The sequence below is a fragment of the Gouania willdenowi genome, chromosome 5 (genome assembly GCF_900634775.1).
Source record: "Gouania willdenowi chromosome 5, fGouWil2.1, whole genome shotgun sequence".
Lineage (NCBI taxonomy): Eukaryota > Metazoa > Chordata > Actinopteri > Blenniiformes > Gobiesocidae > Gouania > Gouania willdenowi.
The window spans coordinates 7592142-7617340 of NC_041048.1; the positions used below are offsets into that span (position 1 = coordinate 7592142).

Sequence of the window (25199 nt, forward strand, 5' to 3'; positions counted from 1 at the left end):
TTTACCTTCGGCTAAGCTTCACTTATTGGCTTAAAAAAGCTCTTTAAATTTTCTACTGTCAACCAAGCTGACAGAGAAACATTTTTTTGTGCAAAATCACTCTTTGACGTAACGTGGCCCCCACTTTCCCCTCTCTTCCTCACTCGCGCTCAGTTTTTACATGCAACTTTTTGCGTACAATGACACTTCCAGTTATTTCAACTCAATAAAAGACACAGCTGTCCAAATATAATACTTCAAAATTTAATAAAAGCAAATGAGGTGCTGGAAAAAATAAATAAATAAAAAATGAGGTGCTAGATCCAATTCAATAAGTGTCGGTCAAAAGTTTTTTAAGCTCTGGTTGTGGCCAGACAGTTGCACCACATGCCACATGACATGTTGACATTTTAAATGACAGATAAGTACAGTTTTTCATTTGAAAATTCAAAGTGAGTGCATATATTATAGAGTTACGACACATGAGATACATTCGTATGTATTTAAACCTCTTTTTAGCTGAAAGAAATGCAGTTGGACTAAAGATTTAGTGTCACATCATTGACCCTTGTACATATAGATAGATCTGTCAGTATATTGTCATGTTGACGTTTTGTTTCAGGATAGAAACATTATTTATATTCCTGCATGTCATTTCTTCATCACGCTGCTGTAGGATTATGCTAATGAGAGCTTAGGCTTTAATGTTCTGAGCCTTTCGTCTTCTCTCCATTTCCTGCAGATACTCTCATCCTTCTGTTTATCTGTGCTTTCGTCGCCTCCTGTTTCTCCAGGTGGTGTTATTAGCTTTAGCCTTTACGGCTAAATTTTATCATTTAATTCGGGGTTTGCAGGCACTACTTCCTCTGGGAATGCTAGCTACGTGGTTGTCCCGGCGAATTACGATTGTTTGTTCACTCATCGCTTTTGACATTTCCTCTGTTGACTTCACTGTGCAAAGGGAAAGATGATGAAAGTTGTGTTTTATATTGGAGGCTCAAAAGCACAAGTTTTAAGGCACTATTCCAAATTTCTGACACATAGAAGCAGCATAATCACATAAATCACGCTGTGATCATAAAAGCAAGACATGTCATGTTCATGTATAATAGGAACTATAAGGAGCACCAAACATATGTCATTTAAAGACTTTATTGTTTTTAGATGTCTTTTGAAAGACTTTACAATAAGAGTCCCTTAATTAACGTTAGTGAATGCATTAATTACCTGTTTAATACTATGTTAATAATCATTATAATGTATTAACGAACATTAAATAACACATCAGTAAATGCAATAGTAGGCAGTTAATGTCTACTAAACAGATTTAATTAAAACAATATTAAGCATTGATAAAAGTTACCTACTTATTAGTAATTTGTTTATTAGTAAATGTAAGGTGTTTACTATGTAAGGTGTAACATTACCAACTTGATGTATACATGTTGAGTAGTGCCTCGTGAGCATTACTTAACCATAGCTAACATGAGGAATTACTAGAGGAAAAACAATATTTAACTTGCATTAATGCTTAGTAATGCTTTGATTAACTTTGTGCAGTAAACATGAATTAACTGCTTATTAATGCATTAGATGATATGTTAATTAATGTTCGGTAAATCTTATAATGATTAATAACAAATTATGAAACTCTCAATTAATATTTAATAATGCATTAATATTAACTCGAATATTTGCATTTTCTGAAGAAAATGAAAGTGAGGATACAGGCGCTGGTTCGTGTTGCACTGCATTAGCATTAGCTAGCATTTGCATTAACAAATATTAGTATCGTATTAGCATTAGCATTAGCTAGCATTATATAGCATTAGGCAGCATTAATATTAACCTAGCATTATTAATAATCTAGCATTAGCATAGCAATGGCATTAACCTAACATTAGCATTAATTTAGCGCTAGCATTAGCATTAGTCTAGCTCTAGCATTAGCACTAACCTAACATTCGCTAAGCATTAACCTAGCAATAGCTGACCGTTAGCAATAAGGGTTAAAAAGGTTGAAAAGGTTGAAAGAAGTTGAAATGTGTTGAAAACGTTGACATTTAGAATAGAAATGAATGAGAAAGAAAACATGTAAGAAGTCAAAAAGTTTAAAAGTTACAAATTGTAAAAGTTCAAGCATGAATCTTGTGAACTTTCTGCATTTTTTTGAAAGGTTAACTGTCAAAATCAGACAAACGGTGTAGGGGGAGTTAACGACAACGGAAGAAAAAAGGTATAACAGTGAGGATGCTGCCAACATTCTCACTAATAAAGGGACGCTTATTGTAAAGTGTTGCCGAAAATCCTTACCAAGCATTGCTTGTGCCAAACACATGCATACAGATTATATTCCAGCGAAAGGCCAGAGCCTATACACAGTTAAATAAAACTGTATACTACTACATTTTATCGTTTTAAAGGACATTTGGAAAAGACTGAAGGTTTAACAGCAAGAACCCCGAAAAGTATTTTATATGTCGATGAATGACCTCTCTATAAAAAAAACCTCTATAGGCTCTATGGCTCTGTAACCAGACCTGTCAGGAGAGCAGCTCATACATTATTCAACTCGAGCAACCAAGTAACTGAGACAGATTGTTTCCTTGTTTACTTGAGGGACTGCGATAGCCTACCTCAGTGGCTCAAGGAGAGAAGCACTCAACCGTGGTATATTAAATAATCCGGAGCTTGAGTTTGAAAGTTGTGAAAGCACTTCGGAGGTATATTATTTAAAGTATAATCAGCTAACACATGGCTACTGGTTCATATTGGCCTTGTGTGGAATGTCGTTATCAACTGTACTGCTCATATTTGGAGAACATGTACTAGATTTTTGTTCACTAGTGCACAAGTACGTTTTACTTTAGTGATGCAAAAAATTTCATTAGTAGTACAAGTAAAATTTTATGCCAATAAGGTGGCGAGGGAAAGGAGATTCATCATTGCCAATATCTAAGCGTATTAAGGAATTAAATGAAAGATTTTTCACAGTCGCACTAAATGACAATGACGACTTTGTTTTGATTAAAACTAACAACAACGCTAAAACCATCATTTACACAAAGTGTAAACAATTACATTAGATGTTGTTACTGTAACTATAATAAAATTGGCTTGTTAATAATCCGTTATATGTCATTGACCCATATAATATGTTGTGGAAGTTTTGGCTGAATGAGACATATTTATATAATTGGCATTATCTGAGAAAATTTACATTAATATAATGGACCTAAAAATAGAAAAACATTCCACGTCCCTAAAGCTAGCTTCTGTAGCCGGGGATAATCAAAACAGAAAGATGTCGACGCAGGAGGATGACCGTGTGAAAGCTGCTATAAAGTCAGTTTTAGAAGAATTCAGCGTTTCCTTTTTGAAAGGGCAACAGCGAGAGGCGCTTTGTACATTTTTGGACGGTAAAGACGTATATTTTCACCAGCTGAGCCTTGTTGTAATTTACATGCTAAGAAGCAACTCATTAATGGTTAATAGGTGTTCCCTAAATTAAGTGCTACCCAATTTTGAGTTACTAAAGTAGTACTAAAATACGTTACTAATAAAAACTCAAAGCTTTACAGTTCTAACTAATAGTACTAGTAGACTGTTTTTATTCCACTAGTAGAACTAGAAAAGCCAAAAAGATTCACTAGCAGTACGAGTAATGCTAATGCAAATAAAGTAGGAGGGATTATAACCAAATCCAGCTCCCTGATTGGCTGTAATATGTTTTAAAGCCAATTATAAGTCTGAATTTGCTTTTCCTCGCCCCTTTATTTGCATATAAGGTTTATTTGTTGCACTAGTGACACTTTTTGCTTCACTAGTAGCTACAAAACGTTAGTACTTTAGTAGTGAAGTGTGTTTGTGCACACACTCCACATTTGAGTACTAGTAGAGCTTTATTTTAGCAACATTTTTATAGTAAGCACAATATCACATTTAAAAAAAAAAAAAAAAAACTATTCAAAGGAAAAAAAAAAAAAAAACAAGCAACCCAGCTCACTAAATAAACAGTGGTTTGCATATGATCTTTAATAAATATTTTTTATCGGACTGAGCATTAAATGTTTCCTCAGTCGTGTGCTTCCCAGTGTTGTACAGTAGGCCTATAGCAGGGGTCTGCAACCTTTACTCTCAAAGGAGCCATTTAACCTCATCTCACCCCGAATAAAGTCCTCCTGGAGCCGGAAAAATACCGCTTCAATGTATACAATACAGTGTATTAAATTCTACACAGTTAAAATTATATAGAATAATGTGTTATTTAAGTTAATTTGATTTATATTGATCAAGTAAATGGCAACTTAAAAGCAGTTTAAAATAAAATAAAATGAATTAACATAAAAAAAATAACAAAACCGTGTCTTGCATCTTCAAATTCTTACGCATTTCAGTTTACATGAACACAATTTATATAAATAACATTTTTTATGTTAATGTATTTAATGTATTAATGCATGATCATGTGGTCAACACATGCTAATTGCTAATTTCTTGCCACACATAAAGCATGCATATTTAACCGGCACATTGAATCTGTTCCCACACAATTAAAATCTCTGTTTTCTTCCAGAATAGTGTTTTTGTTGGTTTAGTTATCTTACCAGGGATTTAAAACTTAAGGTTTACCACAGGTGCAGGAAAGTTGACGGTCTGTAGATGTTGCAGGAGATGAAGTAGGAAGGTGCACAATATGATTTATTTTTAAGTTAACAAATTGTTATATCATGATTTTATTTGTCATTAATCATTAATAGCCTCTGTAAGAAAATAACTCTTTATTTCAGTATTTTTTTAAAGCTATATGGAGCCATGGCAAAGGACTCAAAGAGCCACATGAGGCTCCAGAGCCGCAGGTTGCAGACCCCTGGCCTATAGCGTATGAATACAGTAGGGATTAAAGCACCTCATACAGCTACCTGCCACAGCACCTAACTGCATGCAAAGGCAATAATCTCAGCAACCAGCTGTCCCATACATTTTTTCCAAACACTACAGGAAATGGCCCCATATCGAGTCCTGTGAATCTCTTTTCTCACGCTGAACCGACAGTCATGCAGTCTTGACAGTGTTGAGATTTGCACAGGATTAGGATGAATCAGAGTATGCTGGCTTGCCTTTTTTTTTTCACGCTCCAAATGTCACTGAAATCAAATTATATAAACAGCTCAAAACGTATGTTTCAAATGGCTGTAATGATAGGAAATAGAAATGCCAAAGCAGCATTTGTTCACCCAGCAGTTTGTTGGCACACACCACTCATTTTAGAACAATTTGGAAGAAAAAATGCAGAGTGTCTGTAAAATTCAAATGGAATATATTGTATTTCTTTGTCATATTTGTTGTGGATAAATTATTGACATTAATATGCAGGCACACAATGCCAAGCAGATGAACACCCACATACCCCCTGTTTTTAACAAGCATACATCGTCGTGATGATTAAATATTGTTTAAGTGATGCTGTGAAAAATAGCAAAACTGCTCTATTGTGGCTGCTAATAGAAACTAGCAACTATGTCTTATTAGCATGGAAACGTAGTATTAAATGTAAAATGACTGTGAAACCACATATCAATAGCATAATGTGATAAATGCAAAAATACACTTTAGGATGTCTTAAGTCTGGAGACATTATTTATGTAGGGCAGTTCTGCAAAATGCATTGACAAACAAACATATATTAGCTGTGTCCCAAATGGCATACTCAATGAGTATATACTGTCTAATATAAGTATAATTAGGATGGTGACCATTTTCACTCGGGGCTGAATGACTCATTTTAAAGGTCGACTTTATGTGCATAGTCGTCGAGTCGACGTCGGCTAGTCGATGACGTCACCAAGAGCCGAAGCCAAGCCGAGTGCCGCTGTTGTGCCAAAATCTGTGACCTGAAAAAATCTGTGACTGCAGGTGGCGACAGTTACAACCCCTGCGGCTTCTCGGCGGACATTTACTCCCCCTTAAACATGTTTGTAATTCTTCTCCACTTTGCATTTACTTCACCCACCGGAGCATCATGTTTAAGGGGGAGTAAATAGCTCCTTAATAGAAGAGGTTTGCACTCTTCTTCTCTACCTCCGAGAAACCGCAGCAGTCACAGATTTTTTCGGGTCACAGACTTTGGCACAACACTACCAGCCCCTGGGACATGCTATAGAGCTAAGTAAACCCAGGAACACTGCTGCTTCGAATAACCGTTAAGTCTATGGTAACTGTTAAGCCCCGAGGCTTCCTCAGAGCCGGGCGTTTAGACTTTGTTTGGGCTGTTTTTACGGTTGCTTCAGCGGTAAATCTGTGACTGCTGCAGCTTCTCGGCGGTAGAGAAGAGTGCTACGTCAACTGCGTAAACCTCTTATTAGCTATTGAGGAGCTATTTACTCCCCCTTAAACATGACGCTCCAGTGGGTGAAGTAAATGCAGACTGGAGAAGGATTACAAACGTGTTTAAGGTTCAGTAATATCAACATGATATAGATGATATATGAATCATAAAACTTGCGTATACACATTTATTTCCGACACTTGGGAATTTTTTCAGAGACCCGCCACCATTATGCTACTGACAAAACTTCCAGTTAGCTTCAAAACAAGAGCCCTATTTACAAAAGCGTTAAAAAAAATCTAATGGAAGACAATAAGAGATGCTTTTATTTTGAAAGAGGATGTTTGTTTTTTTAGGCCAGTCCCAGGACGATTTTACATTCCACTCGCAATGCATCATGTGGCAATTGAGTATGACTAGTGTGCCCAACATGCACACTTCAAAAATGTCCCAATATATTATACATCTAGGTATTTCTCACGTAATCAATCTTTCATTTAACATTGTGTGGTGTGTTTTAATTTATAAAAGAATATATACTTGAAATAAATATAAAATATATTTTTATTCAGTAACTATTGTATTAATCACTGGACATTTAGGCGACCCCATTTAAAATTTCAAGTGACCCTACATGGGGTCATGACCCCAAGGTTGAAAAACTAAACTTAAAACAAGGTGCTCTGACATTTGATTTCTGAGCATGGAGTTAACACTGGCCACAGGGTGAAGAATATGGAAAACATAAATAAGAAACTATTTTAGTGAAACAAATAATACAAAGAAAAAAAAAACTTTTTAATTAGATACTTCATGGCAGATTTAATCATCAAGTATATTATTCAATTGCGTCGGCACTAATGCTAATTACAAGGAGGAGGTGGGACTAATTGACTACTCCAGTCATCTTAATGGAAGTCCTTACAACAAAAATAAAGAAGCGTATATGCACAGAGCCTCAGAGAGAGAAACAATACAATCTAACATAAGCCATTTTCTACATACAGTTGGGGAATTCAAAGGCTGTACCAAAAGAGATTGATTTTTTTTAATATAAGTGTAATTTCAATGTATTTGTCATATTTATAATGTGCAGAAAACAATATACACCAGCAGCTTTAAAGCAATTATATACCATTTCTAATCCCAGAGCAGACTGACATTCAAGGCTTTTTTTCTCCTGTGGTACGCTGTCAGATGAAGTGAGCAATTATTATTAACAAGGCTAGAGATATGGAATGAATTAAAACCCAATCTGTGCGTGCAGGTCTGGGAGGTTTTTGAAGTAATCTTTCATGAGATTCTCAAGATTATTGTTCCTATCCATCACTGAAAGAACTGGGTCGTAAAATAAACCACCCCAGAGGGTTCATTCTGTGAGCTTTTATTTACAATAAAAAATTGTTCCTTATCCGACTGAGACTGGGTTGTTACTGTTAGTGACAAAATGACACCCATGACACAAATAATAATGAAAGAGCCGTGAACTTTTAAACAACAAAATCCCTTACACACAAACACCAAGCCCAGAAAAAGGATAAACAGTTCCTGAATTGATGATAAATAATGAAAGATGTTCCCAATCAACAGGACACTTCATCTTCATTTTACAACAACAATAAAAACAAAAAAAATTAATGTCTGCTAGATTTTCTACTTATTTTGACATTTTGCTTGGGTTGTGTCATGTTCAGTTGGAGTTCAGTTTGTTCCATCTGTTAACATTTGGTTACTTTGGCCTCATTTATTTGGTCATTTTTGACTATTTTTTGGCTAAATAAAAGCCGTAAACTTGAATTGCTTTGGTGTGTTTCCTACTTTGACCCTCGGTCCCTGACACTCTTCATATTCAGTCAGTTTCAAATGACTCCCATTGTCATGGAAAAGTACAGAGCCACAGACATGGTAAAAATAAGTAAATGAATAAATTGTGGCCACTAAATGAGTATAACCATAGGCGGAGTTTGAGATTCTTGCCAGGGGGGGCAAAAGAAATAGAATTAAGTATATAGACCACAATGGTGTGTAACATATACAATAATGCAAAAATGATAGTAACTTGATAATGTTGACTACAATAATTTGCATTGACGCGTCGTTCAATGTCGTAAATTCCTGATTAAATCAGGACAGCGGCCGCATTCTTTCCTTTTTCCTGCAGTACCACACATGAACTGCTGGGGGCAGTGTCGCTTCACCGTTTACATTGTGAAGAAGAATTGCACAACAGAAGAAGAGCCAACCTAAACTCTCAAAAATTTGGGACCATTTCACTGAAAACTTATACTACACAATTGAGGTAGAACTGACCTCTGTCACATGAAACTAACAGTATTATGTTTGAGTCAATTTTTATTATTATTATTTATATAAATTATATTAAGAATTGTTTTTTTTTTTTTTTTTGAATGAATTTGGGAAAGCTAACTGTAACTTGCTCCCCCGGCCCCCATAAATTCCGCATATGAGCATAACATGGTCATGAAATCGTAATTTGTGGTCACAAAATAAGAGTTTGTAATATAAATATTTCTTTGGGACTGTAAGTATTTAGAGAGATAGGATCGTGTTGTGGGAACTGTTCCATTGGCTGAGCGATTAATGCAGTGAACAATAGATCTGTTTTTTCTTCTCATTAGTGCAGAATCAATACAATGTTGAAAAGACTTTTTTTTTAATGACATATTGTACAGGTGTTCATTGTTTGTTTTATCACAATAAAAACAGATAGGGTTGACACAGTGTGAAAACTCGTAACTTTCAACAGCAGCTGTGAGTCAGTGTTCAGTGTTTTGTCTGTGAGGCATCTGTACACACAGAGCTGCACACGCACTCACATATTAACACTTTAACCAAGTGTTTTTGAACCTTGGAGTTGCCTGGAATGTGTCAAAAAATAGTGAATAAATATATATAATGTTTTAAGAATTCTTCTTTTTCAATTTAAAACACAACTTGCAATCCTAAACAACTATTCTATACTCGCTTTTTTTTAAAATATAAACTGAGTTCAAATAAAATGCAATATAAAAAAAAAAATAAAGCGAAAATGGACAAAAAATAAATAAAATACAATATAAAGTAGCCAGGCTTATTGCACAAAGTATAACAAACTTGATCAAAATTATATTATAGAATTATAGAAAAAAATATTTGGAAATGTGTGGCATTAAAATGGGGTTGCGATCCAAAAAAAAGTTGGAAACCACTGCTTTAACGGTTGTACAACACATAGAAAAGCAACACGGTATCAAGCAGGGCATGATATTATTATTATTATTATTATTATTATTAAAATAGCATTTTGAGCACAAGTTTTACTTATTCCCTGACCACAAATAAGTGTTTTGCCTCGTCATTTATTTGGCTCTATAGAAAAGCGACGCAATGAATATTTTCTGCTGTTCTTGGAAAATGTACAAAGCATAACGCTCTAGTTTGTGCTGACATCAAAGTAATGCTGTCTGGATCAGTGTATGATACATTAAATGTTAATTGTTATGCACTTTAGGTATCATTTCATTTAAAAAAAAAACTGTGAGATTATATGCAAATACTTTACTGTACAGGATAAACAAATAGTGCCATACTGTGCATGGGCTCAGAGTATGTAGGAATAAAAAAAAATTTGTGTTTATAATGTTGTTTTCTGAAGTAATTTTGGCGATGAAATATTGTGAGAACAAATAAACATTACTAAACGGATGCAGTGGATGAAAAAATAAATAAAATATATATATATATATATATATACACACACACATGTATATATTGTCCTAATCCAGGATCCTTATTCACCGTCACTGATCCACCCTGGAGGCCCCTCATCCAAGCTGAGACTTTTTATTTTGGCATTTGGTTCTAAACAACTCTACATATTTTTCTCTATGCCCGTTTTTTTTTTTTTTTTTCTCATTTGTTAGCCCTAGCTCATGCCATCTACGTGAAAATGACTTTGACACCATCACCCTTACAATCGTTACTGACAGGAATGTGCTATAATTAAGACCTTTGGCTATTCCCTGATGATAGACTGAGATCCTTGTTCACGAAAGTGTGCATGGATTCACAAATGAGTTTCTAGTAATGACATATCCACAATCAGGATACAGTGAAATATTGGTTTATCGAAACGTAATGCTGCACAGAAAGAAGCCCAGACACATTTTCTGAATATTTTCAGCCAATTCTTGCTCTCTGGTGCATTTAAAACATGATATGGTTTATCTTGGTGACATTTTATTGTTGCAGTCTTTGCAGTCTTTGCAGAGTTAATTCGTCACATGAAACAGTTTTATTGAACCAAGAAGCTGATGAATGGGGCACCGACTGCACATGCAAAAAAAAAAAAACCTCAACTTTTCGCAGCATTTAGCGACAAACTATATTTAAAAAACGTATTTTTTTTTTTTTTATATTACTTTTGACCAGATTTACAGCAATATTTGTGAAATTAGTTATATTTGTTTTTTTCTTGTACAAAATATAATGTAAATGTTAATATTAAATCTAAATCTTAAATTTAAATGTTAGATCTTAATATTAAATCTACATCTTAAATCTACATCTAAATCTTAAATCTAAATGTTAAATATGAATCTAAATATTAATTCTAAATTCTAAATCCTAAATCTAAATCTTAAATCTAAATGTTAGATTGAAATATAAATGTTAGATTGAAATATAAATGTTGAATATTACATATAAATATAAATGTTAAACGTCATGGGTGAAACAAAAAAGTAAATATCACAAATATTGCTGTAAATCTGGTAGAAGTTTTTTTTTTTTTTGCTAAATGTTGCCAATAATTGCTGTTTATTCTAAGATGTGCAACTTCGGCGCCCCATAAGTTTGTACTATAAAGTTCTTTCACACAAGAATTTACTATATTTTTATTGTATAACAAAATACACTGGTTCAAAGAATCTTCAAAATCTTCAATCTGTTTTACAGATAAAATCATTCTAAATAAACATATTAATTCCAACATATTTTACGAAGCACTTTTAAAGCTTTGCCAGTTGATTCCTATTTTTTTTAGAAGGCAAAAATGGAAAGTAAGCGAAAGTTAGGAAATAGATGCGACACAGCAAGATGAAGGCAAACAGGTCATCATAGTCATTAGCTGTGACTCATGTCTCCTGCAGGCCTGTAAGCAATGCACTGAGATCCAGACTCATGCGTAAAAAACATCTCTCTTCACGTCACCGTAGCACAGCATCACTATGCAAGGCTCGTTGTGAACATACCATTGGATTCTGCATTTCATTACTTCTGACAAGCTGAGGTTTGGGGTGAGGGGGGGGGGGTTCAAAAAGAGCCATATCTTTTTTTCAAAAGTTCAATGTGGAAGTTTGTAGGAAGATTAAACATATTTTTTTAGATAGAAAAAGTCCTGAAGTGGCACAAATTTGGAGTGTCTTTATTTTCTTTTTCTGCAAAAGTTTTAAAGGTGCAAGTTAATGGAGTTGAGAAGTCAGTTCCTCAACTCAACTTTAAATCCCCACAAGATACTCGATAAATCATATATAATATATATATATAGTTAACAGTAACTAGACTCAACAACAAAATTAAACAGAATTAAACAAAAGCCTGGAGCAAATATTGAACAAAGAAGCCCAAAACAAATTTTCTTTCTCCTCGTCCTCCTCTGCACCTACTGCTCATTCATTCTCTGGCTCCGCTGCACAATAACTCTGAAACAAAGGTGACAATGCGCATGTGGGTCAGGTTGGAGCCGCAAACCGTTCACACTGGAATCTGATACAGGTCACATTTTAAATGGTAATGTGAACAGAGCAAACAAAAAATTAGATCTGAGCAAAAAACTGAAATTGAGCATTAATTACCAAGTATTCCTGCTCGTATCTTCACTCCCAGTGATAGTGTGTTTGTCCCGTGAGTGATTAGGCTCCACCTGTTTTTCCTCCAGGTGTGCTTCATTTCCTGATTAGCCTCCCTGCTCATGGGTAATGCAACAAACGGCAATATCTTCATTCTTTGCATTAGAAATGAATTAGATTACAGTTGCTAATCATTCATGCAACCGTGGCTCAATGGTAGAGTGGGTTGTCCAATAACCAAAGGGTTGGGGGATCAAATCCCGCTCTATCCAAGTCATTCTCGATGTGTCCGTGGCCAAGGCACTTTACCCTCATTGTCTAGTATGAATGAGGTGTGTGAGTGAGTGTTGGTGGTGGTCAGAGGGGCCGATGGCGCACTATGGCAGCCTCGCGTCTGTCAGTCTGCCCCAGGGAAGCTGTAGCTACAAAAGTTGCTTACCACCACCATGTGTGGAGTGAAATAATAATGCACATCAATGTAAAGCGTTTCGAGTGTCTATGAAAAAGCACTATATAAAATCCATATAGCATTATTATTATTATGAAGGCTGTCATTAAAGAGTAATTAAACCCCAAACTCACTTTTTTCTGCTGACTACACATGTATTTGGGTATTAAATAATGCTGTTGATTGTTCCTGATTAGAATTTTGAGTATTTAGTTGTAAAATGTCAGATTGACTGCCCTCTAATGGTTGAATGCCAGCTATTACAATTGAATTTTGCTATTGGCTGAGACAGATTATTTTGATTATCATGCATCACCAACTGTCACTTTTGGACCCACCCCTTCTATAAAAGCTCAGAGGAGGGAGGAGGTTTTCCTCCAATCACAGCCTTCAGTGAGCATTGATTGACAGCTTCAATAAGGAACTGCACTGCTCCATGCATTCCTGTGGTGATGTTTTATCAAGGCATTTTTTTTTTTAATTTTCCCCCTAGTGGCAGGTCAGCAGAAAGCAGGGGTTTAGTTACTCTTTAAGTGTTGTTCGCTAAATTATGACATATTTGGAGCTATGTTAGTATTTTTGGGGTTAGGTGGAGGGATCTAGTGGTGTTAGGTAGGAATAGGGTAAAGGTTAGGGTTAATGGACTGAACGACACCTTATTCATGCTAATGACAGGTGTCATGTCATAATAATGACAGCGTAATGTAAAGTGTTACTGAAAAGATATCAGGAAAAAAACTAGAAAATACTGTATTATTTCCTTTTATTTTTAATTGCCAAAAGAATCCCTTGATAAACTATTCAAAACAATGCAATTTAACTAAAAATAAATCTTGAATGAAATAAAGGAATAATACAAATGAAGAAGTAGCTTATTAATTTAAATTCTGATTCTATAGTAAACAATGCAAAACTGCATAATAGTTCTTTTTCTTTTTAAAAGTGAAACTGAAAATGTATTTTGTGCCTTAACAATTGCACTTTAAAAAAAAAAAACGTCATTGCACTGATTTACGTCAGATATTTGTTAGGACCAGCAGAGGGCGCTGGTACCCCAGTGGTCGGTTGGCATGCAGCTAATCTAGCAGTGAAGAAGAGATGCTATGCTAGCAGACAGAGCTAATAGAAAATCGTGACTTTTACAGATATTCACGTAATATTACAAATATTCTTTCAGTGCTAAAGGGGTAAGGAATCATTTATTAACATGTAACATTACCTTGTAAGAGTAGAAGGTGGCCAGAAAGAAAATAGTAGCAGATTCCGCCCGCCGGTACACTGCTGGACAAGAGAAGGGATAAATATATAGCGCCCTCTGCTGTTTAAAAAAAGTACTGCGATTCAATTTTCAAAGTATTGATGTCAATCATGATACCTATGAATCGATTTTTAACTGCCTTACGATTAATCGTTACATCCCTATCTCAAAGCAAAGAATCAACTTTGCTTCTTCACACAAATCTATAAAAAAAATTTGAGGAACTAAAGAGAAAAGAAAAACAATGTAATTTCTCCAGTTTCATTTCAAACAAGAGATTCTCCAGCTGCAAGGAAACATCTCGGAAAATCTTGTTTATTCTCCTCACGAGACAAAGATAATTTATGTTTCCTTTGGTTAGCGTTGAAAGCAAAATCCCTGCTAAATTAGGCTAGGCCTATATATACATGTTGCAGGAAGGCTTGAAAATTTTAGCCGGATGAGCTGTTTTAGGCCATCTGTTATTTCCCTTGATGTCTTTGGCAGAGGGAAGGAGTGCAAGCACTTCATTAGCACTACTCCAATATGACACATTTCCATTACCTCTATGGTCACCACACGGCTTTCTTTCACATTCACACGTTCACACTCTAGCTCAAGGCTGCTAAGAGTGAACAGGTTCATGGAAACAGAATTACATAACCCCCTATCACTATTAGGAATACACTCCACCACCGATTTCATACCATTTCATTTTATTTTGTAACAAAAACTCATATCCTGAACTAAAATAGCTTTCTGTTTGTTTTGATATGCATTGCATCAATGGATGAAATAAATAGGAAGTTGTCAGCGTGCTAAAGAGGCAAACAACATGAGGCAGAACGGATAGATTTTTGCCGTGTTTATTTTGGGGAAATTGATATCCTGCTATTCAGCCGGGAAATTGATTTAGTTCAGCAGGAGGAGGTTCTTTGAGGAATCAATGAAAGCAGCCATTAATCATTAAGACGGGATGAACCGCTGTTGCATCGCTATCAGTTGCCACTTTGTCGCCGCACTAAAGCACAAGTTTGATGGCCTTTGCTGGCCAAACAAGTGAACATTTTAGAACTAAATTCCATCTATTTGGTGGCCATACCAGCCTGTCATTGCCCAATCTGGTTAAATCTCTGAAGTCCCACAGTGGGGGACAGTCGCTCCAGTGGTATCTGTCTTGTGTCCTTGGGCAAGGCACTTCACCCACATCGCCTAGTATGAATGTAGTGAGTGTTGGTGGTGGTTGGGGGGCCGATGGCGCACTATGGCAGCCTTGCCTCCGTCAGTCTGCCCCAGGGCAGCTGTGGCGACAACAGTAGCTTACCATCACTAAGTGTGGAGTGAAAGAATACTGCCTTAATTCTGTAAAGCGTCTTTGATAAAACGCTATATAAAATCCAATGCATTATTATTAATATTATTATCGTCACTCTTTGCTTTGACAGGGATTTTTTTTTTTTTTCTTTTTTGGTGTAAAAAACTTTTTTTTTTTTTTTTTTTTTTATCGCAACGCAACATGAGTCATCCAGAATGTCACAATGACAGAAAGAAACTGTTTGTGCTTTGAAGATAAATACAACTTCTGACAGGCAGCGTTTCACTATGTGTTTATTGCAGCAGTCAAAGGAATAAAAAGCCATTTCCAATTAAACACCAGCGACTTTTGCAGAGGTGTATACTGATATATGCTACTCAAGTAGAAGTACCATTTCTTGATTGAAATTGTACTCAAGTACAAGTAAGTCATACATAAAATAAGTAAGTAATTAAATAGTATTCAAAGTAAAAGTTACTAGTGACTTTCACCCTCCCATATTTATTTTTTGTGATAAATCTTACCATAATTCCCTCACATACAGGAAACATCTCATGTATAAACATAAAAAGGATGAGAGTAAATAGTCCAAATATAATTGAAACTTAATTTATTTTCCACAAAAGGCATCTGTATTGCAGGGAATTGCATCCATAAAAACATTATGGATGTACAGGGTGCTGGATTTGGTTATTAGACTCGATAAGTACAACATACAACAAAATTGGACCACAGTCCCCCTCGATACAGATCACGTTTCATTCACACAATATATAAATAAATAAATAAATAGTCCCTGCGATGGACTGGTGCCCTGTCCAGGAGGTACCCCCGCCTACCGCCCAGTGTAAGCCAGAGATAGGCACCGGCAGACCCCCGTGACCCTGAAATACAGGAAGCGGGTCTGAAAATGGATGGATAAAAAAATAAATAAAAAAATAGGATCAAAAAATTGCAAAGAGGTAATTCATCTCTCTTTTTTTTTTTTTTTTTATAAAAACATTATGGATAATAAATAATAAAAGCAGTTCAGTGAGGGTCTGTTTTCATTCAGAAGTGATATTGCACTGTTATAAAAACTGTCTCTCAGTCTGGTTGTGCATGATTTTAGTGTCTTGAATCTATAATCCCTCCTACTTTATTTGCATCAGGTTTACTAGTACTACTAATGAGATTTTTAGTGTACTAGTGCTGTAGTGCTAGTAAAGTTGTTTGGCTCACAAGTGCCTCAGAAGACTTCACTAGTAAAGCTGTCTACTAGTAGACAATCTTGCTTATGTTACATACTGTATAGTTAGTACTAGTGACACTTAACTTCACTAGTAAAGTGTACTATACGTGCACTAGTAAACCTAAGTTGGGTACGTGTACTCCACATTTTAGTACTAGTAGAGCTTAACTATGGTTGTAATTAAACAGCTCAAAGCTTGTCATTAAAGGTGTGCGATTTTAAATTGATTTAAAAAAAAAATAATCTTATTTTCATTTTTTTCTGATATTTAATTAATATTTTTCTGATTGTATTTTTCACATTTTTGTAGACGTGTGTTTTCGACTGCTGGAGACATTATCACTTCTCAGCGGAGCAGCCTAACTACTGGGCATGTTGACCAGCTCCTGTTCCTATATAAAAACCTTAAACTGTGCCACTTCTGCACCTCCACTCCGGTAGATGGCGCTGTAGAGCCACTTTGCTGTGCAACGCAGCGCTATTTCTGTAGCAGAGGCAGTCACAGTGGCAGAAGAGGGCTGACTCAAATCCCAAACAACATGGCTAACAAAATAACAACACCCCCACAGTACAAAGCTGACGTTTGGAAGTACTTTGGCTTCTAACTTAAAGGGAGTAAAAACGAGCTTTATAAGGACAACGCCGGCTGCAAGATCTGCCTCGCTCTCGTTAAATATTGTGGGAACACGACTAACTTACGAGCTCACCTAGCAAGACATCATGTTGAGGTGTTAGCAGAGAAACAGCCGCATCTCTATGTTTAATTTTGATATTAACTGGGTAGGATATTGCAATATATCACAATATTGCGATAATATCGTATCGTGACCCAAGTATCGTGATACGTATAGTATTGCAACATCCTTGCCAATACTCATCCCTACTTGCCACATCACTAAATGTGTATTTTCTTTAGAGTTCAATCGTGCAAACACCAAAATAGGAGTCAGTGGCAGAATAACTTATTTGGAACTGAAGATTTGGCAGATTTTTCATATGAAACCACCACTCATCCAACACATCCAGCACAAACAATACTTACAATATGGCACGATTTACAGTAAAATGGAAATAAACAGACTTTCCATGGTATAAGACTTATTAGCCAGAAGCATGGTTACGACAGTCTGTTAAATATGATTGATAAAATGTGTTCAATTTTAGACTAGGTTTCATAACACTTACTGTCTCTATATATATATATATATATATAAAATACCTGACCATTATTGTCTCTGGTCTTTGGAGAGAGCAGACGTGTTTTCATTCGCTCCGATAACACGACCTTGGCTACAGCTGGCTGCAGCTGGCTACAGCTGAACAGCCTGAAAAATTGGGCCCAAGACTGAAGGAAAATGGTGAAAAAAACGCAGGGAGGCCCTTCAGAACCCAATTCGGGTTTGGAAGAGGTCAAGGAGATGATACGCGAGGGTCTACGAAACCTATCTGCCGAGATAAAGTCGTTGGAAAAGACGCTGGAAAACTCACTGGAAAACCTACAAAGCGAAGCAAAGGTACTGAAAGAAAAGAATGAAAGAAATGCTGAAGAGATAAAATTGTTGAATGCCAGGGTTGAACAGCTGGAACAAAAGGAAAGAGAGAAAGATGTCATCATCACAGGTCTAAAGATAAAACCCAGGAGTTACGCGAGTGACGAAGAAACAAAATCGATTGAACAACAGGTCATTGACTACCTGGAGTCGAAGGACATTGTCCTGAACCCTGACAACATCAACTCCTGCCATCTCCTGCCAAAAAAAAATTATAACAGAGCTGTAAAAATAACCTTCACGAATATGAAATTCAAAGGAGAACTACTGAAGCAAGGAAATAAACTGATGGGAACAAAGGTTTACATCAATGAAAACCTGACGAAACAAAATGCAAGCATTGCATGGAAGGCACGCAAATAAAAAAAGGAGGAAAAATTGTGAGGACGTGGACAAGAAACTGCAGGATTTACATCACACCACTAAGAGAAGAGAACAGAAAACCAATCCTCATCAAAACGATGGAAGACTTGGGAAAATACGAAGGATCCACCTAAACAACAACATTACTGATGGTAATCATGGATATGGACCCAGATCTATATAAACACTGGAAACAAAACTCAGACTGTGATTATTTTACGGAGACTGAATTAAATGTGGAAACCAAGAGTAAAAAAGGTCTGTCATTTATTCATTTCAATTGCTAGTTGGTGGGGTGATTAAGGATTACATTAAATTTAAATTCAAAGTGTTTATTTTCCTATGTGCAGTTAGAAACACGTTTTCCTGTACAATGAAATTACTACCTTGCTTATGAACTAAGATATAATACAATGAAATGACTACCTTGCTTATGAACTAAGATATAATAATGTGTTTATACAAGTTAAATCTAACAGTGGAAAATACAACACTGCCAATAGAACTAACAACAGCTGGATTAACCTTGACGTAGAGACAAAACAAGCTGCAAACTTGTGTGTCCAAAAGAGACATTCCCGAGTGGTGACATTATGGATGAAAAGGGAAAAACCTTCCAAACACCTTCGAAAGAGGAACTATTCTTGAACTGGAGGAATGCTAACAACGTCTGGCAGGGAACAAGAACTAGGCCAACATGAACAACGATAGAGAGGAGGAGGAATAAAAACAAGACCACACTGACTACAGATGAGAATACACAAAAAAGGACTGTTCAGAACAACTCAAGAATGTTTGACCAGAGAGACATGTAAACCCATGTAAATTTGCGATGGTAAAACAGGGGACGGGACCCAGATAAGCAAACTGCTTCTCTCGTCTCCTTTTTCGGCATGTACAAAAAAAAAAAAAAAAATGTAAAAAAAAAAAAAAGTGAATGTAACCATGTCGGAAATAAACTGAATAAATAAAAATAAAAAAAAATATGCCTTTCCTCTATCATTGAGGTGTATTGACTGCTTAATATGATATTCATTTATGCTATACACCTTTTCACTTAAAAACTGAGTGTAGGCCTTCAACAGGTGGCCTTAACACATGGGGTTTACAATCCAAGCCAGTTATTTTTGTAGCTCTGCTGTTGGGATGTTTATTGCCTGTCAATCGTGGAAGTTGCCTGTTCTCATGCTACTCTGCTGATGCATGGGAGTTTCACCACCTTAATGAACATTTGTTGCTTTCCTTCTTCCTTAAACGCTAAGGCTTGGGGTCCACCTGTTGGGTTTCAAATTTCTCGTCGGTCCATATATGTGATTGCCGAGCTGGATCTCTTCAGAGCATGATCTGACCCCGGTTGCTCTCACTGGACTGCTGTCTCCAGTTCTCCTGTTTTTGCCTCAGAACATGATTTGACCTCCCTTGTTCTCCCAGGGTTTCTGTCTCTGCCCTGGTTTTTGATTCTGCTTGTTTTAATAAACTTTTTATTATTTTGCGAGCCAGTTTCATCGACAACCTTTTTTCCACATTACACCTTTTTTACCATCTACATCTTCACCTGGGGAGACACGACATCATCTATTGCAGTCACCATCAGGATGAAATTGTGACCACCAAGAGCACCAGTGGAGGAAAACCCACACATCCCATTTCTACAACATTCTATGGTAAACACGTGCACACGCATGAAGCATTTCTCCATACGTTCCTATACCCTGCGGCATGAATCCAATGTAATATTTGCATAAATGTATGCTTAACATTTCTTGACCAATATTTACAGAGAGGATTAAATCGTACGGCCCTCTGCAGGAACAAAACAGGTGCACAGTAATGATGTCTTAACAGACTCATTTTCGACATTGTATACATTAAAACGAGTTTCCAAGAACATTAAAATTCATGCTCATGTACGTAATGTATTAAAGGTTTGCACACTAAGGGAAAGTAGAAAATGGATAAGGGAATAAGATTTGCCTAAACCAATTAATCTGAAATGTAATCATTTGGTGAGCGATTAGTGACAGTTTGAATTGAAACGTGGTTCTTCATTTTAATTGGTGGAATAATTAAGCAGCAAATGTAGTAATAGGTTGAAGCCAGGGTTGGAGTCAATTATAATTGTAATTGATATTTAATTAATTAAAATTATAATGTAATTGACTCTGTAAATATAATTGGCATGGAAATTATTTAGAAACCAATGAAATTTAATCAAACCAAACCTGTGGAACCATGTTACAGTTCTATGGCTTACACATACATAGTTAATCATTAAAACCTGTTTGTTCACCTCAGGATTATCTCACACCAAATACTGTATATTAATGTTATTTTTTTCACGAATAAACAAGCCTAACCATGTAACCAAAAGATGAAAATTAAATTAGATGATGACAATGTCTTGTGTGTGTATTTTCCAGCTGATTTAAGAAATCAGATTTCACATTATCATAAGAGATGCTAACAGGAAGCTAACATAAGAGGAAGGTTTATTTATTTCAGGCTCTGTAATTGTGATTAATTGTAATTTAACTTGAGTAATTGTAACTGACTTTCAGGGGATAAATAATAATTTTGATTTCAATTAGAAAAAATGCCGGTCACCGTAATCCGAAATTAGTTGTAATTGAACATGGATAATTGAAGACGTAATTAAATTTGTCTTGCCTAAAGCTTAAACTACTAAGGGGGCGGTAAATTTCAAATTAAGACTCTGAAAATATTCCAACCAACCAATTTTTTTTGTGTATTTTACAGCTGATTTGAGACAAACCGACCTTTGTGTTATCATAAGAGATGCTAACAGTAAGCTAACACAAGAGGAAAGTTGATTTATCTCAGGCTCAGTAATTGTGATGAATGTAATTGTAATTTTTAGGAAAATGATAATTGTGATTGGAAAAAATGCAACCGGTCATCGTAATCACAACTGAGTTATTGAACATGGAAAATTGAAGACGTAATTGTAAATTAAAATTGTCACATTATTGTTTTTGATCATTTTATATATATATATATATATATATATATATATATATATATATATATATATATATATATATATATATATATATTATTTTTTGAATTTTCATTTATTTTTTCACTGCATTTGAGTTGAACTATATTTATATTTTACAAAGTATAGAAATATAGATTGTGTTGTTTTCATTTTTTTTTTTTAAATAATAATTTCAAATTTTCAATTTTTTCAGAAATTTCAGGTGACCCCATTTAAACTCTAGATGACCCCACATGGGGTCCTGACCCCAAGGTTAAAAAGCACTCATCATTTACACCCTCCGGCCTATTACACCACATACACATAAATCCACAGAGGCTGGAGGGGGAGCACCGCTCCCCTCCATCCCCCTTCTTTTAATTACACCCCATACATTCACCAAACACACACATTCACACAGGGGATCGGGAAGTGCCTCTCCATTGGGGAATGGAGAGGCACCATAACAGGGTGGTGGGTTGGTACACATATTTGGGCCTCTCCGGTGGGGGCCTGGCCCCTCTGTTGGTGGCTGGGCCACTGCATAGAGTAAAAGCACATCAAGATGGTGCGGTCGGGCGTGGCGGTGGGTCTCGGGGGGGCTTTGCCGGGGTTTCTCCTTGCGGGGTCTTTCCGGGCTGTGTCGGCCGGGTGGGGCGCGGGGGTGCCTCTCCCCCTTGGGTGTGGCTTGGTGCTTGCTTTGTCTCCTGGTGGCCTTGGGGGCGGGCCCCGCGGTGTGCGGGCCCGGGGCGGCCTGCCTCGCCGGTTTGGGGGGTGGGTGTGCTGGGGGGGTGCTGGTGTCCTCACCGGGGTTGGGGCAGGGTTGTTTGGCGCCTCGGGATGATGCTGTTTACTGGGGGGGCGGCGTTAGCTGTTCCGATGGTTGAGGTTGCTTTCGGCCGCCTGGTGGGTATGTCCTGCCATCTGCGGACTGGTGGGTGGGTCCGGGGCATCTTTGGCTGGGGGCTGCTGTCCCGCGCTGGATGTGTGCCGATGGGGTGCCTCCGTCCCCGCGGTGGGGGTCGCCGGTTGCTCGCGGGCCGGCGGGGGGCGCTGCCCCGTGGCTTGCGCTGTCCGGGGGGCGGCGGGCCCTGGGCTGCTGGCCTTGTGCCGTCTGGGGCTGTGCGGTCCTGCTGGGCTGTGGCCGGGACCTGGGCTGGGGTGGGGGGCGCGTCCCGGGGGGCTTGGCCCGGGGGCTTGCCCTTGGGGGGTCCTGGTCCCTGGGGGTACTCCTGGGGCCCGGGGTGCTTGGCCGGCTGGCCGGGCCGGTCCTGGCGGGGGTCTTCTGGGGCGGGTGGCGCGTGCCGCGCCCTTGCATACCTTCTGGTGCGGCCCCTGCTTGGGCAGTCCCCCGTGAGGCAGAGTGTCGGGGTGGGATTAGGGGGCCACATCCCGGCGGGGCGGTCTGGCTTGGCCTCTGGAGGGGGCCCTGGCTTTAAAGAACTGAAGCTCGTGGCGCGGGCGGCATCAGCATCTGGGGCGCCCGGGGGGGCTGGGTTGGGGTGCCTGGGGACTGGCGGGGGGACTCCCAGCGGCCCCCTGGTGCCTTATGCGGCTTGGGGTGTGGTCGTTCGCCCTGGGCGGGCTGCTCCTGGTGCTGCATCCATTCCGGGTCCTCCTGGCCTGGGGTCGGGTCCTTGCTGGCTCTGGGCTCACCGGCGGGTGCCCGCCGGCTGCCTGTTCGGCGTGGCTCTGGTCGTCTGCTGGGCGTGGGCTTTGGCTCCTCCGCTGGGGTCTCGGGCGGGGGGCTCTCTGGGCCCTCCCCTCGGGGGGCTGGGCGCGGGGGTGTGGGTGGTGGTGGGGGGGTGGGGGGCTGGGGGGCCTGGGGGTTGGGGGTTGGAGTCGGTGGCGTGGTGCGCTTGGTCCTTGGCTCCTTGGGGGCTTTTCGGGTGTGTATGGGGGGGGCAATGGCAGCCTCTCGGCTTGGGACCTTGGGGGCGTTCGGGGGGCTGCTTGGCCGTGGGGTGGTCGCCGGGGGCCCCTAGATCTCTCGCTCTTTCTGCTGGCCCGACTGCTTCTTCGGGCCCGGGGGCGGCTCATGGGTTTTGCAGTAGCGGCTCTTGGAATCACATTTGTCATGGACGCACTGGCCTCGGGCTGTGGGATAACACTCATACTGGGCTCAACCATAGACACGTTGTTCCCAAATACCTGTTTTATGTAACTTCCACTCACTTCCTCCTCTGCTCACAGCCACCACCATTATTCCTAAGCCGCACACTGGTCACCAGACTGGCTTGATAACACAACAATAAGCACAATATACACAACCACAATTTCACATCACATCACTTGAAACTTATTGATTATTCCCCACCCATTCGTTTTCCTATCTTGTATCCCTCCTCCCTGTTAACTCCCCCCCCCCCCACCCCCCTCACCCTGGTGTAACACTGCCCTCTCTCTTTTACATCCTCCCTTTAATAAAGTATTTACCCTTCCCTAGGGAGGGCTGGTGATGGTCACAATTATGCAAAAAAAAAAAAAAAAAAAAAAAAGCACTGATTTAATGACTCCTGAATAGATTGATTTCAATAGTTTTTTTTAATCATCTAGAGCAGGGGTCCTCAATCCTGGTCCTCAAGGGCCACTGTCCAGCATGTTTTAGATGTTTCCCTCTTCCAACACACCTGATTCAAATGATTAACTCATCATCAAGCTCTGCAGAAGCCAGATAATGATCCTGGTCATTTCAATCAGGTGTGTTGGAAGAGGGAAACATCTAAAACATCCTGGATAGTGGCTCTTGAGGACCAGGATTGTGGACCCCTGAACTAGAGTACCGACACTTTATTTTTGATTTTTTTACTCTCTCCCTCTAGTACCCCTCTGTAGTGCCATTATGTACTCCTAGGGGTACACGTACCCCCATTTGAGAAACACTGTCATAAGAGATGCTAACAGAAAGCTAACACAAGAGGTTAATTTATTTATCTCAGGCTCAGTAATTGTGATTAATTGTAATTTAACTTTAGTAATTGAGAATGTAATTGTCATTGACTTTCAGGGGAAAAATAATAATTGTGATTTTAATTGTAATTGAGGAAAAAATGATCCTGTAATCAGAATTGAGACGTAATTGAACATGGATATTTGGAGACGCAATTGTAATTGAAAAATGTATTTGACCCCAACCTTGATTGCAGTTATAGCTGCCAATAATCCTGTAGCAAATAGAAATATGACTGTAACTATGAAATGCTACTTTTCTGCCTAAAAAGCGTCATTAATCCCACTGAAACCCTTTGTCAGTCATTTAAAACACAAAAGCATTGGTTTAGTTGAAAACACACACGAGCATGGGTCACATCCTTATAAAGTTGGATAATCTTACCTTTCAGTCGGATGATGAGAGGTCCTCTGCCTGGGAGCACTTCCTTACTGATGAAACACACATAACAAAGGCAGCTCAGTGCTTTGAGTTCAGCACAAGCTGAAGAAAGCTTGCCTTTTATTCACTGGTGTGAATGCCTTTTTCAAAATAAAATAAAAACCCTGTTCCTGTTCTTTCCCGCGGTGAGGTGAATGGATGTTCTCCCTTTCCCCCCCACATCTGAAGCCCAAGTCAGGATCTGCACTTGATTTAAAGCGCACATGCTGTCACAGTCACATGATCACCCATCCCCACCCACTCATACACACACACACACACACACATTGCCCATTTATTCCTCCATCCAAACGCAGTAAATGAGGCTGCAGCTCGCTGTGCTGCCTGGGATTGGTACACAATTTCTCCACACGTACAAAGATTGCCGAGCAAGCAAAACAATACATAGATAAAGAAGGTCTCTTGGGTTCTAGTAGATGTTAGAAGAAAGAAAAAGATTAAAAATCAATCATAATAACCACAAGGCTCACGTCCTTTTAAGCTGCTCTCTCTTGTCAAACACACAGTTAC

The 25199-nt window shown here is 38.4% G+C and overlaps 1 protein-coding gene across 3 annotated transcripts in view; it reads right to left on the reverse strand.

Moving 5' to 3' along the window:
- The window catches only part of rap1gapb (RAP1 GTPase activating protein b), a 121535-nt gene extending 96680 nt beyond the window's left edge, over positions 1–24855 (reverse strand). For all 3 annotated transcript variants that reach the window (XR_003674057.1, XR_003674060.1, XR_003674058.1), the window contains exon 1: positions 24633–24855. The gene's annotated coding sequence lies outside the window, so the exon portion shown is untranslated. The remainder of the gene's footprint in view (positions 1–24632) is intronic.
- Between the last annotated feature and the right edge of the window lie 344 nt (positions 24856–25199).